Genomic DNA, 13,574 nt, shown 5'->3' with positions numbered 1-13,574 from the left:
TACCATCCATTTCTGGAACACAGCCTTTATCCTAAGTGCTTTCTACTTCTTTCATCTTCTGAGTCATAAACTCCTCTGAGATTAATGAGAAGTATTGTTTTCTCTGAATGCAGTAGGTACCTACATTTTCCAGCTTGGTGTTATTCCATCTGACTACAGAGAATTGAATCAAAGAGGCTTCTAGGGTAAAAGCAAGCTCGAAACAAAGCAATGGCAGAGATGAGCTATCTCCAGAGAAAAGCCATGCAACAAGGAAGAAGGCAGGGAGCTATTAACTATGAGACAGGCACCTGCTTGCCTCCAGCCAGGCTAACAGGTGTGTTTTGCCTGACCAAAGTCTCAGAGAAAACCAAATAGTTTAAAAAAGAAATAAATCCCTAGCTAAAGAAGGGAGTGCTTATTTATAAGAAAATGCTGCAGAGAGGTAACGAATGTAGGGGATGTTGCAATTGCCTGTATCTCCTAGGCTAGGAAAGGCGTGTCCACTATGAAAGAAAAAGTTAACAAAACTCAAAGGAATAAGCAAGATTCAGAAATAGGCCTTCCCCTATTTTATCTCCCTTCTCAGAAAGCTGTGTACTCTGCAATGAATAAATAATGCCCTGTTTTGAAGGAGCAACCTTGCAGGCACCAAATATGGCTGGATTTTCTGCTTTTCCACAGGTAAAAAACAGACGATTGTAGCCCAGTGATCTGGTCTAGACACTGTGCAAAAAGCGTATCTAAAGAGGGGCTGAGAAAGCTCTCACTAGCTGGATGTATTTGGGAGAGGTGAAAAGGGTCTAAAACACAGCCCGCTGTAACAGCAGTAGACACAATTTTAAATGCTGAAAGTTTTGCTGTTTTGCTTCTCTCAGGTTCTGGTGTGGACCTGAGAGGAACAGATGCCATATAAAAGGGTAGCATCAGCATCTTCCATGTTTTTGTAAGTGTACAAATTGCCAGGAGGCATGAGAATATCACAAAAACACAGAAGCAGCAAAAATAATGCCTGGGTTTCCCACCTGCTTTGGAAATAACTGAAGAAGTCATTCTGGAGACTTGCAAAGATTTTGGGGCCCTGGAAGATGAAAGATGTTTTAATGAGAGTTCATTAGGGCTTTGCACATTCATTGACCCGATAAGCACCTTCACTTCTAAACAACTATTGAAATCCACTGCAAATCAATAACAACCAAAAGTGGCTGCTGATTTAGTGCCATCTATAGCCTACAAGATACATATGCATCACAGGGGCCTTTTCTGCACTTACAACTTGGAAGCCTCAGCATTGAAACCATGACTAAAATAATAGAATAATAACATTTGAATCTTAAATATATTCTCACTATGGGAAAAAGCAATATGTTTCAGAGGATGAGATGCTGATCTTCCTCTGCTACAAAATCCCTCATGCTTATTCTGTGATTACAGAGTATTTACACCATTTTGTTCCTCAAACTGTCACATAAACACTGAATTCCTTCTAAATAAATTAAAATATAAACACACATATAAAATAACTATGCTCAAATATACACACACAAAACTAAACATATAGTTTTACTTTCCCCATTTAGTTATTGCATTCCTGAGCTGTATTTACTCCTGTCTTTAAGTGCACAGCATACATGTAACTTATAATTTTCTTTATGTTAATAATTCCCTGTGGCAAGTTGAAATTTTAAATAAAATGGCCAGAATACATGATCATGATGAACTGGTAGATGTATTACTCTAGGTAAGAGGCAGTACTAACCTATTCTAAAATGCATTATTTGGCCAATTTTAAAGAGAAGTATCACAGCAATAGATCAGCAGCTGTTAGAATGCATCTCACATCAACACATAAGTGTATTTTTTATATTGCTCATTGTGCTGATACAAGAACTAATGTGCAGCCAAAATTTTGCTCCTCCCTCCTTCACCTAACTTTTATATATTTACATGCTGATACTGACATGCAAAGGGAAATCTCAATTCTCTGGACTTGATTCTACTCTCAGTGCTGTTAGTGGAAATTACTCAGAAGGAAACAGGATTCACACTGACTAAACAAAAAATGATGACTGTCCTTTGTGTTTCCTTTCAGAAGGAACTCTGCTGTATTTGATAAGATTCCCTTGCAGTGGTATGCTTTAGAAATAATTTCAAAAAGTCAAGCAAAAAGAACATGGAAAGTTAAGCTTTTCCTGACTGCTCAGCTGCATCTGCTTTGCAATCTGTACTATTTGTGTGACTGTTCACATTAAAAAATCATTGAAAATGTTCAGACCACAAAGCTACTCAAAACCAGAAACAAATTATCAAAATCAATGTAATTTTTTTTTTTTTTTTTTTTTTTTTTTTTTTTTTTTTTTTTTTTTGCCAGTAACAGGAATAAAAGCATCTGGCATATTCTTTTAAAAATGCAAGGTAACAAAAAACAGTCACTGTTTATTAATCGCTTTATGCACTTGAATTAATGATCTTTTAGAAGTACTTATAGTCTCTACTAAACACACAACTGTTTCTATCAGTTTCTCTCTAATTTGTATCAGTTAAAATGAAAAGGTTGCTTTGCTTATAAGGATAATATAGAAGTAACCTCTGGTTAAAGATTAAAGGGCATCTGTGCTAGAACTGCATGAATAAAGGCATACACTGGATTCACACTGGATCCTGTTTTATTTCACAGCTTTTTACTCACAAATAAAAACTGTATGTGCACATACAAATTTTAAACGTGCCTTTAAAGGCATTTTTCAGCCAGAATGAGTTGTATTTGTCATTTGGTACAAAGCCCCTTTCAGAGTAATTGTTGATTTTTTTCACAGAGGCTCCTGTACTTTTCATTCCTTTTGTATTATCAAAATCAGCAATGGATATACATCTTTGTTAGCCTAATTTGGGGACCTACAAAGCAGGAAGAAGGAAAGCACAAAGGAACACACTTGACATATTGGTCTATTTGCTACCTCTTTTAAGCTCAATGCATACTAATGAAAGTGATCCAAACTATTTTTCTCCACTCCTCACTTAACAAGCATAATAATAAATGAATATTTAAACTAGCTGCAAATATATTAAGTGGAAACAAATAGGTTTCATTTGTAACAAGTGCACACAGGTTAATTAACAAGAAGGAGCTTTTGTGTTGAAACAAGGCTCCCTGATGCTGTACATGCAGGTGCCGTTAAGGGCCAATTGAGCTCTATAGGATAATTATGAAGTACCATTGTGCTCTACCGTTTGTTAACAAAGTGCTGCCTGCAATTTGCCTAAACCTATAAACCATCATCTGTGATCCTCAGCAGCAATTAAGTGACAAACATCTTCTCATCGGAGACTTGGGAAAACAAAAGAGACATGATAGCGTTTAAGGAGCCAGATGGATATTTCAGAATGTCAGCCCTGACAGCCTCCCTTTCAACAACAAAATATAAAACGGGAGCCTGATCGGTACCATGCTGAGGGGAAGAAGGGAGAAGTCACATCCAAATTATTAAGAAGAGGGTGTTGGTAATCACAGGATTGCTCATTTGAACAGCTCTTAGTGGGAAAGCCTTGGACTGGCAAACAAGGAAAAGATAAAACCCTTTTCCCTCTGAAAGCAGCTGTGGCTACAGCTCAGCTGAGTCTGGGTTGGTTTTTAGGTTTGGGGTTTTTTTCTCTTTTTAATTCTTCTTTCTAACATCTTCTTCCTTCCTTCTGTCTTCACAGAAGAGGATTTTCTTCCAATGAATAAAAGTATAAAAATTCTCTTTTCTAAGAAGAGGACAAACCAACAGACAGAATTTTCTCCAGGGCATAAGTTACTAATTAGTTCTGCAAAAATAGCCTATATTAGGAAAAATGATGGATCAGCACAAAGAGGCATTTTAAAACAAGAGATCTACTTTTACTGTAAAATAATTGATCTAAAAGTTTTGAGGATGTAATCTTTAAAATGCTTCTGTAAGCTCAGCAATAATTCCAGAAGCTATAAACTTTATACAGGCTTGTTTGAATTAGTTCAATTAATTGCCTGGTTGGGAGACCCTCCAAAACTTGGGGAAGCTCTTGTTTTCATAGATAAGGATCTTCTGGGCATTTTGTTGCCTACATTAAATGATGTTGTCTAGCTGATCTGTGTAATTGGTAGAGCTAAAAGGCTATTCAGTAACATGAAAAAAAAAATTATAAATGCATGAGTTTCACTTGCTAGCCTACATTTTTTTCCCTATTGCCAAAACAGCAGCATTTACAAATGTTTTCTGTAACCATTTTGAAGCTACAGCTGAGTGTGTTTTAATATACCATCAGGTCAACAGCTCTCTTGAAAGAAGAAATCAACCCAGGGCCAACCAGTCAGACGGGCCTAATTAAATACTTCAGGAGTCGGAGAAGTGCTCAGATAACTACAGCTGACTTGACCCTTTTCTTTGTACTTCACTGGGTTTCTGTATACCTTTGCCACTCTCCTTTGGATTTATGTTTTTATGAATTATTTAAAAAAGGCAACTTCAGATCTACAATTAGTTTTCAAGGAAACAGATGTGAGAAAATAATCACAACTTAAACAGCTTTAAAAAGGCTCTGATCTTGACAGAATGCAAAATGCCAGGTTTCCAGGACCGCAGAATTCATCACTTGGCAAAAGTGTCATTAATCCCTGCCTGCTTTCTGGCCTTTTCTTACAGTGCTCTGTCAAATGTCACAAATCACCTGGAAGTCTAAGAGTCATGACAGAGTTGGGGCTTTTTTTTAATGGGGGCAGGGGGGTGGGGAAGTAAACATATTCAGTTTTAAGAAAACAAAAAAGAGATGAAACAAAGATAATCCATGAAGCATGTCTTAGCTTTGTATAATATTGCACTATGTTGTGCTGGGAAAATCATGATAAAGCATTTTGTCATGCTGGGGATTTTGTATTTGTCTTCCACTTTGTATTTAACAAATACAAGACTGATTAAACAGGGAGAATGGAGTTCTTTTGTCACCTCCAGTGGTATCCTCAATGGTCCAAGATTCATGAGCCGATTTCCACTTTTACTCCTGAAAAAATTTTACGCTTTACCTTAAGAGAAGCAATGTTTGAAGATGCATCCTGCAGCCTTTCTTTAGGCAGATGGCTGAAGGCCTTCTTCCAGCATCATGAGCGTCACTGGGCAATCTTCCATCAGCTCCAGCAAAGGTGCAACCCAGCCTAACCCACTTGGCACAGTAAGGCTTTGAAGTTTCATTCAGGGACACTTGGACTTCAAAGTATATATGGATAAAAAAGCCAGTCCCATGAACAAGGAGAGATGTACCAATGGAAGTTGTAGCCATCGGCATCCCACGGAGAGGCACACAATGTCTGAGATTCTAAAATCTGGGGACAGTAGAAACTAAATAATTTCAAAAATTTAATTCAATTTATTCTTTTCTTGTAGAGAGACCAGGCCTTCACTGATATTTTTAAGATGCAGATCAAAGAACATGAGGTTAAATTAACACACATGATCTACTGATTTTTTTATGTGAAAAGAATTGACACATTTTGTCCTGTGTTTATATTTTATTCTTCGCATTTCACCCTGATTATGTGTCTTAAAAGTGGTTACATTATGTTCCATGATACTGGTGAGTTTAGGAGAACTATAGACACCTCAAGCTTTTGTAGAATCTCAGGTAACTGGAAACAAAGCATTTCAGGGCAAGTCTGCAAAGCCTGATTCCATATTCAAAATTATCAGAGGTGCATTTGCTAGAAAGTTCTGACTTTTGTTATGATTCTTCATTGTAAATGAACGAGGAGACTAACTCTTCTTTCAAGCAAATTCTAGGCAGATCTTCAAGTGACCTGGCTCTGTATTAATGCAAGGCTGAGCTCTAAATACAATTTAGAATTGCATACACCTAAGCAGCAGTACAGTTACCTCAGCAAACCTCTCTACCTTGGCTAAGGACACAACAAAAATGCATCATACCATTATTCCATTATTACCATTATTCATATGTAATTGTCTCTGTTATCAAACTGTTTACAATTTAGTATGTTCACTACTGGATCCAACACTTGCCTGATCAGGAAATATCTTTTTGTATGCAAATATCACCTAAATTTTGATAAGAACTAGATTCATCGATATATTTTTGGAACAATAGGTGAAAGAGTCATTCATCTCTATGTGACTAAGTGAGAACAATTTTGAAAGTCTAATGAAAGGGATGTGTTATTTAAACATCTTTTCAGTATTTAGTTTGCTGCTCTACTCAATTAATTGCTAGTTATGCAAATTTCATTCTGTCCTTACAGGATTTTTTTCCCACTCAAATGAAATTTAAAAAATACTTACCATTATTGTTTTATTCTCTGCTGGCTAGACCATTTAGAATATTATACCCTGTTAATTTATAAACATATGATTGCCACAACCTACACAAAATAAATTTCAAACACTGTGAAAGAAAAATACAGAATACAACTAGAAGTTTTAACCTAATTAGCATAACTAAGCATAAAAGAAATAAATGATTGAAGAGTAAAATGTGAAAAATAATTGAAAACAATGACTACATTTTAGGACTGTACAAATCAGATCAATAGTTTGTCTTACATCATTAAGGTCTAAAGAAGAAGGATGATAAACAAATGGGAAATAAGTATTGCAAAGATGTGGTTTGGGAACTTACATTGAGAATATGCAACCCAAATTACCCAAGTGGATTTAAATATTTGAGTTTTATTTAGATCTCCTGCCTACATTGGCTAGGAGGAGAGTTAATAACAATCCATTCATGCAGTCCTTACACATAAGGGTAGGCAGCATCACTAGGCAGGGATGTGGAAGTCAATTAGTGGTAACATGCACAGGTACTGTGCTTCCCCAGGGGTCCCTAACATCTCAAAATGCAGCAATGAGAGCAGAGAAAGGTGATCAAGACCGACAGAAGAACTTTTTTACATTGATTGGTTGATATAAGCAGAAGTAGAATTTGGGAAGCCTGGCAGCATGAAAACAAAAGGAACTCAAGAGAAAGAGATGTTAGTTCTGGTCTGACTCCTATTTGAGATTATTCATAAATCACCTCGCTTGCCATATAATCCTCCTGACTGGAGTCAGAAAAAAGAGCATTTGTCCCTAAGACATTTTCCAAATAATTCAGCCTTAGAATTTCTGCTTTGGGAACAAAATCTGTACCACATTCTACTGTGTTTTAGGGTTACTTACCAGAACAATAACTGAAGCTGATGTGATTTTTTAAAAGTAATTTGCCTCCATGAGAAAAAAAAAAGCTTTTTTTTTTTTCTAGGAAAAAACCACAACATCTGTCATTCCCTGCTGTTTGTACAAAACAATACTGATCATTAGAGAATAGCTATGGGAAATTGGGCAGCTAAAATGGAATTTACCCAACTTGGAATCTGAGAAGAGGAAGCTCAAATGGAATTTACCCGACTTGGAATTTGAGGAGAAATGTATATGTAACATTTGTCCGGGGATTAGCGCAGCAGGATTACCATGTTATTCAGAGCCACACCAGGTTCTTCCAGCTTAGCTGAAGATAAGAAACAGATGTTGGGCCAATGTTCAGCTCAGTACCCTAAAGGACATTTCGGAGAAGGAGAAAGGGAAGGGCAGGGCACCTTCCGTGCCCGGAGAGGGGGAAGCGGGGTGCCGAGAGCCGGCCGTGCCGGCGCGGCGGGCGGAGGCGCCGGGAGGTGGCGCGGTCCCTGCGCGGATGCCGCGCTCCGAGGATGCTGCCCGAGCGCTCGGCCGGGCTGCGCTGCTGCTGCTGCTCGCGGCGCCGCCGCCAAAGGCGCTCCGTGCCTCTCGGCAGCTTCAGCAGTGCCACCGCTCAGGTTTTAGTGTCAGTCCTCGAACGCTTCGTGCGATTTTTTTTTTCCATTAATTTCCAGTAGGGAGGTTAGTAATTTCTATTCTTTGCCGCACAGTAAAATGATCAACATTGTCTTTCACTGTTAACTGAGTCATGCTGCCTGTCAGTCTTTATTGGACTTGATCCTGGACCTCTGGAGTCAGTAGGAATTTTGCACAGCTGTCCCACAGTGGTTAGGTGCAGTCCTAGAGCCACTTCATACTAATTTGCTCCACATTTTGCACTTCAGATACAAGAGTATTTTGTGAGTGAGCTGCCAAGCAATTTGTGACATATAGACTATGTTATGCTGTTAAACTAAGAGGCCTCACTTCGGATTAACAAGGCAGTTACCTTCTGCCAGTCTCATGTATTCCCAGAACGTTTAAGGACTGATTCCTGAAACTTGTTATCAGTTGCATTCACACTTTTCCCTGATCTCCTCCTACAAAGACTAGGGTGTAAAAAGCATTTGTAGCTCTTTCTTCTCTTACCTTTGGAAGTTTATCATAAAGCATGCTGTTTAAAAACAGCTCAAGCTGACTGTTCAATGGCCCAGTCTATTTCCTACAGAAACAGGGATCTTTTAATTTGCTCTTAAATTGCCTTTCAATGAAATATTACCTTTATGTAAGAAGAATATAGTGCGGGGAATGGCAACTTCATTTGGTCTCCGAATTTGATTTCTTTAACTGCACTTTTGTAATTCAATAATTCTGTATGCTTTAGCATAAGCAGTCAAAAAGGAAAGAAAATGCAACATGATAATTCATTTACAGAGTTAATCTACAACAAGGGGACTTTGGATAATTCCCCTAGATTTTTCTGTTCTTCTTTTTTTACTTTTTTTTTTTTTTATTTTTAATCCATTAGAAGATTTAAAGGAATGGCTCCTTGAGTGTCACCATTTTCATTTAATTATTGGCTCTTTAGATCAACAAGAGATGTTTTTGTGCCTTTTGCTGACTCTTTCTGTCCTGGCTGTTGGCATAGCCCAGGTCTGCAGGGGGTCTCACACCTGTAGGGACAGGGGAAAGGCAGCACAAGGGGCACAGCAGGCAACAGAGGAAGCTCAGGGACCCAAGGGACCCAATATTTCTGTGCAACCTCCTTGGCTTTAGTAAGACCTGCACAGAGGACTGCTGCTGGAAGACTTCTCTGCACTGAGCTCAGCATGGAGCAAAATCTGGCAATGTGAGGAATTTGAATGTAGGAAAAAAAATGTAATTTATTATCAGTATTCATAACAATGTGAGAAAGTTATCCAAGGGTTTTGTAGGAACGTCTGTATTGCTTTTTCTCTGCTTAGATAGCAGGTATCAGAGGCAGTGGTCACCAGTACTGCCTTTTGTTTTCTGTACAGACTGTGCACAGACCTGCTACACTGCTATCATAGACATTAGCCAAGCAAAGAGTGTTTGATAGGGTTTACACTGGAAATCCAAATAATATTTCACTAGTTCTTGTGATATGTGGTTTAGTTTTAAGGGAAAAAAAAGAGATATAACAAAGATAATCCATGTAAGCATGTTTTAGCTTTGTATAATATTGCACTATGCTGTGATGGGAAAAATCATCATAAAGCCCTGAACCTTCCAGTTTTGTGTAGAAACATAGGAGACAGGAGTTCCCTTTTAAACCTGCCTATCCCTAAAACTATGTAAGAGATGTTTCTAAAATTTCTAATATTGAATTTCCTTCCTGCAGTTATTTGTCAAAAAAGGGAGGGAGACATAAATGAATGAGACATTTTGTCAGCTTTTTTTTTTTTGTTCTGCTGAACTAAAAGCACATGGCCTAATTTTAAATTTAAATGTTGAAATTTTAGGTAACATAACCATCAAAACAGCTGGCAGCTACATATATGCTGTATTTTACTCACTCTGCTAATAGAATGCTGAGAGATAGTAAAAACTTACTTTTATTCTTCAGATAGCCTCAAATAAAAAATTTAACCTTGGAAAGAAAAAAATAGATGAAAACACAAGTGTTTTACTTTAGATCTGAGATAGATTGAAGTACTTGACAGAGCCAACAGTGTGCCCAGGTGGCCAAGAGGGTCAGTGACATCCTGGATGTATCAGCAATGGTGTGGCCAGCAGGGCCAGGGCAGGGATTGTCCCCCTGTGCTCGGCACTGGTGGGGCCACAGCTCCAGTGCTGTGTCCAGCTCAGGGCCCCTCAGCTCAGGAAGGACATTGAGGTGCTGGAACAAGTCCAGAGAAGGACAATGAAGCTGGTGATGAAAGGGTCTGGAGCACAAGTGTGATGAGAGCAGCTGAGGGAGCTGGGGCAGTTTAGCCTGGAGAAAAGGAGGCTCAATAGGAACCTTGTCACTCTCTACAGGAGATGGCTGTGGCGTGGAGGTCAGTCTCTTCTCTCAGGTAACAAGGAATAGGACAAGAAGAAGTGATCTGAAGTTGGATCACTGGAGGTTTAAACTGGGTATTAGGAAAAGTATTTCACTGGAAGGTTTGTCAAAGATTGGAACAGACTGACCTGGGACATCACCATCCCTGGTGGTATTTACAGGTGTATTTAGCGCCCTTGGGGACATGGATTAGTGGTGGACTTGGCAGTGCTGGGTTAACAGCTGGACTTGCCCTAAAGATCTCTTCAAACATAAATTACTCTATGACTCTATGATAAAATGACTTAAGGTATTAAAAATTTGTCTTACAAAATTATTCTACACACCTATTTCCACAATTACTGGATCTATTAGAGACCTAAAAAAGAAAAAGTGAAATAAAACCTGATTGTAAATATGAAATAAACAGTCTGAAATTTTTGTTTTGAAATAGTAATGCCTGCCATATGATCTCTTTAGGAAAAGAAAAAGAAAAAGAATTTCTACATCAAGTAAAAGCCTGAGTTATACACTTTCAGACTGTTTCACTTGGTTTTAGAAAGTCTTACATTTATACCATGTAAAAGTTTCTCTATACAGCCTGTTGAGAAAAACTGTTTAAAAGTATGAGGCACTAAGTCAGATATTCAGAAGTCCTTTATCTTCAGCTCTGCTTGGCTTAATTGGAGTAAAGTACCATTTTTTTTCCTCTATAATCCCTCAAGCAACTCCACGTGGAAAACATCTCTTGTGCTTTGTGAATAAATCTTGAGGGTTCATACTGTGAAGTGGAAGCAATTGGACATTTTTTATTTTAAAAAAGAGTGAAAAATCCTCTAGATAAGAAACCAGATTAACTAAATTAAGCTGGGTAATGAACAGAACTGTCTTTCCTATCTCTGTCTCTTGGAGAACTCAGGTTCCTTCCTTTTAATACAAAATTCAAACTGCTCACCAAAATTATTGGACAAGAATTTTGGTGAAATACTTAGGTTTCAGTGAAACAGGTTTTTAAAAATGTTGCAATGAATAAATATCAGGACTTTCAATGTCTCACAGTAGCATCTCCAAATTCACTACAATCCCTGTTGAAAACACCTAAGTATTATCAATGCAAAGAAGAAACAATTTTAAAAAATACTAGTTTTGCATTTCTTTGTAAATTAAGATGCTCAGGCAAGATCCCTATGCATTACAAAGTTAAACTACTATATGACTTACAATCAGCAAATCTTCTTCATGACAGTGCCTCCTCAAAGCTGACTGACCATTATTTCCAGCTCTGTTCTTCATTTGTTTTCAATCTAGAACTTTTATTTTGATTGTAACAATGCACTGTGCAACTAGTATAATTCCTAATTTCAGGGTGAACTAACACAATTTAACTTAATTAAAAATAAGAACAATCAATACAGAAAATAATTACTCCTTGTAAATGTGGAGTTGCCAAAAAACTTGCTTTTAGAAATCTGGAGTTAAAACATTATACTAATGATGAAAGTCTTGAGCTGTGATGGGCCAATGAAACAATGCTCGTCATACAACATCTCACCTCTCTGGACCAGCCCCAAACCAGCTCTCAACAGAAATGTGTTTTCCACTTACCACCTCTAACGCCAAACCTGAAGATAGTTAGAAGCGTCCTTAGCCAGTTGCTGCTGCTGGGACAAAAGATGCAGGAAGTCACTTGAATAACTCAGCCCAAAGCCAGCAGGAAATCCCCTCCTTGTGGCACATGGCTTAGCAAGCAGACCACCCCCACACTGCCACAGACACTGGCACTTCTGAGCAGTTTTCGAGGCTGTCCCATATCAAGTGCAGTGCAGCAGCCAAAGCAGGAGGTACCAAAAGAGCAGATCCTCTGGGACTGCTGATCAGGATAGGAAAGTTCCTATTATCTGGCTGCCTGGGGCAACCAAAACCCCACTTAATTACTGCCCTTCAGACAAGGTGGAGACCTCCATTTAAAAACTGTATGTGCACCAATTGAGCAGCACATAAAGCTGAAACAGAAAACTGGCTCACTGCCTCAGAGTTTCCAAGTACATGTCCTTGAAGAGCAGAAAACTATCAGGGGAGGCTGCCATCCTGCCTGCTCTTTTTCCTAAGTTTGTCTTCTTGATGCAGACAGCCAGTCACCACTGAGATTCTATTTCTGAAAGTGGGGATATGGCTGGCTCCCCAAAATGTGAGCCATTCATATCTTCCTCTCCAAGAACAAATCTATGACCCAAAATGTTTTTGAACAGGGCATAATACTTCTTTTTCTCCTAAGCCATTATAATTGTATCTGTATGATTTGATCTCTAGGCAAAATATTCCAAGCCAGCACTAGGCAGCCTGTGCTTCCCTTAAGTAAAGGAACTATAATGTGATGTTACAGCATCTTCTCCATCAATCAGAAATGCCAAGTTATTGTCAACAATATTATTGCAACAGTATTATTTGCAAGGAGTATCAATTTTGACCAGTACCCTATAGTCAATAGCCCAAATGCCTTTTTCAAAAAACATCAGTTTTCAGAATGTGTTTTTACACAACAAATTAAAAGTTCTTTCAGTACTGAGGTAACATGTTGACTGTGTAATTTCCCATATTGATGCCTCTTCACGGATGAATTGATTAACAAAAAAGAAAAATCAGAGTGATTCTAAGATCCCTGCCAGGGATTTTGCTGCCCAGATCCTTGCACCTCCTGGAACAAGTATGGAGGTAGGCATAGAGCTGTGCAAATCGACAGGTTAGGAGCAGACTCTTACAAAGAAAATTCTCATCTGATGATGCTCTTCTTCATTACTTTGCCTCATTAGGGTAATAAACCCATATTCAGATTTGGTGTTTAGTAATCACCTGCATGCCTCCTCAACCCCAAGACTCCTGGTTAAAACAGTATTAGTTTCCAAAAGTCAGGGTTTGATCTGAGTTGTACAGGGGTCCAGTTATCTAGTGTAGTCTGACACAAAAGCTCTTCATCCTCAAAGCTGCAGCCTTAGTGGCTTGCTCTGGGCATGTGGGGCTGTGTGTAATGATGGCAATTGGTAATGCTGGATTTCAAAACTTGAGAGACACCACTATGAATCTGAAAAAAAATAAGGGAAAAAGGCATCCATCAAGGTATAGCATGGTAACACTGTCCACTTCCTCTTTGTTAATTTAGAAACTGTCTGAAATTATTAATGTTAATATCTTTTCTCTTCTGAAACAATGACTTCTGTGTAATACTGCTGACTACCACATTAACATTTTTGATGGTTCACAGTTGGCTTTAAGAGGAAAGGCTTTGACTTAGACAAGGTACTCATCAGACAAAACTATCTTTGCCATGGAAGGTAAATGTTCAAATGTATACAACCAACAGACATATAAATTAATTTTGGGAACAGAAATTGTGATGTACAATTCCACCTGATATATTCAGA

The sequence above is a fragment of the Passer montanus genome, unplaced genomic scaffold, assembly GCF_014805655.1.
Source record: "Passer montanus isolate IOZ18808 unplaced genomic scaffold, ASM1480565v1 scaffold30, whole genome shotgun sequence".
Lineage (NCBI taxonomy): Eukaryota > Metazoa > Chordata > Aves > Passeriformes > Passeridae > Passer > Passer montanus.
The sequence above is the reverse complement of the archived record's forward strand: the minus strand, read 5'-3'. Positions refer to the sequence as shown.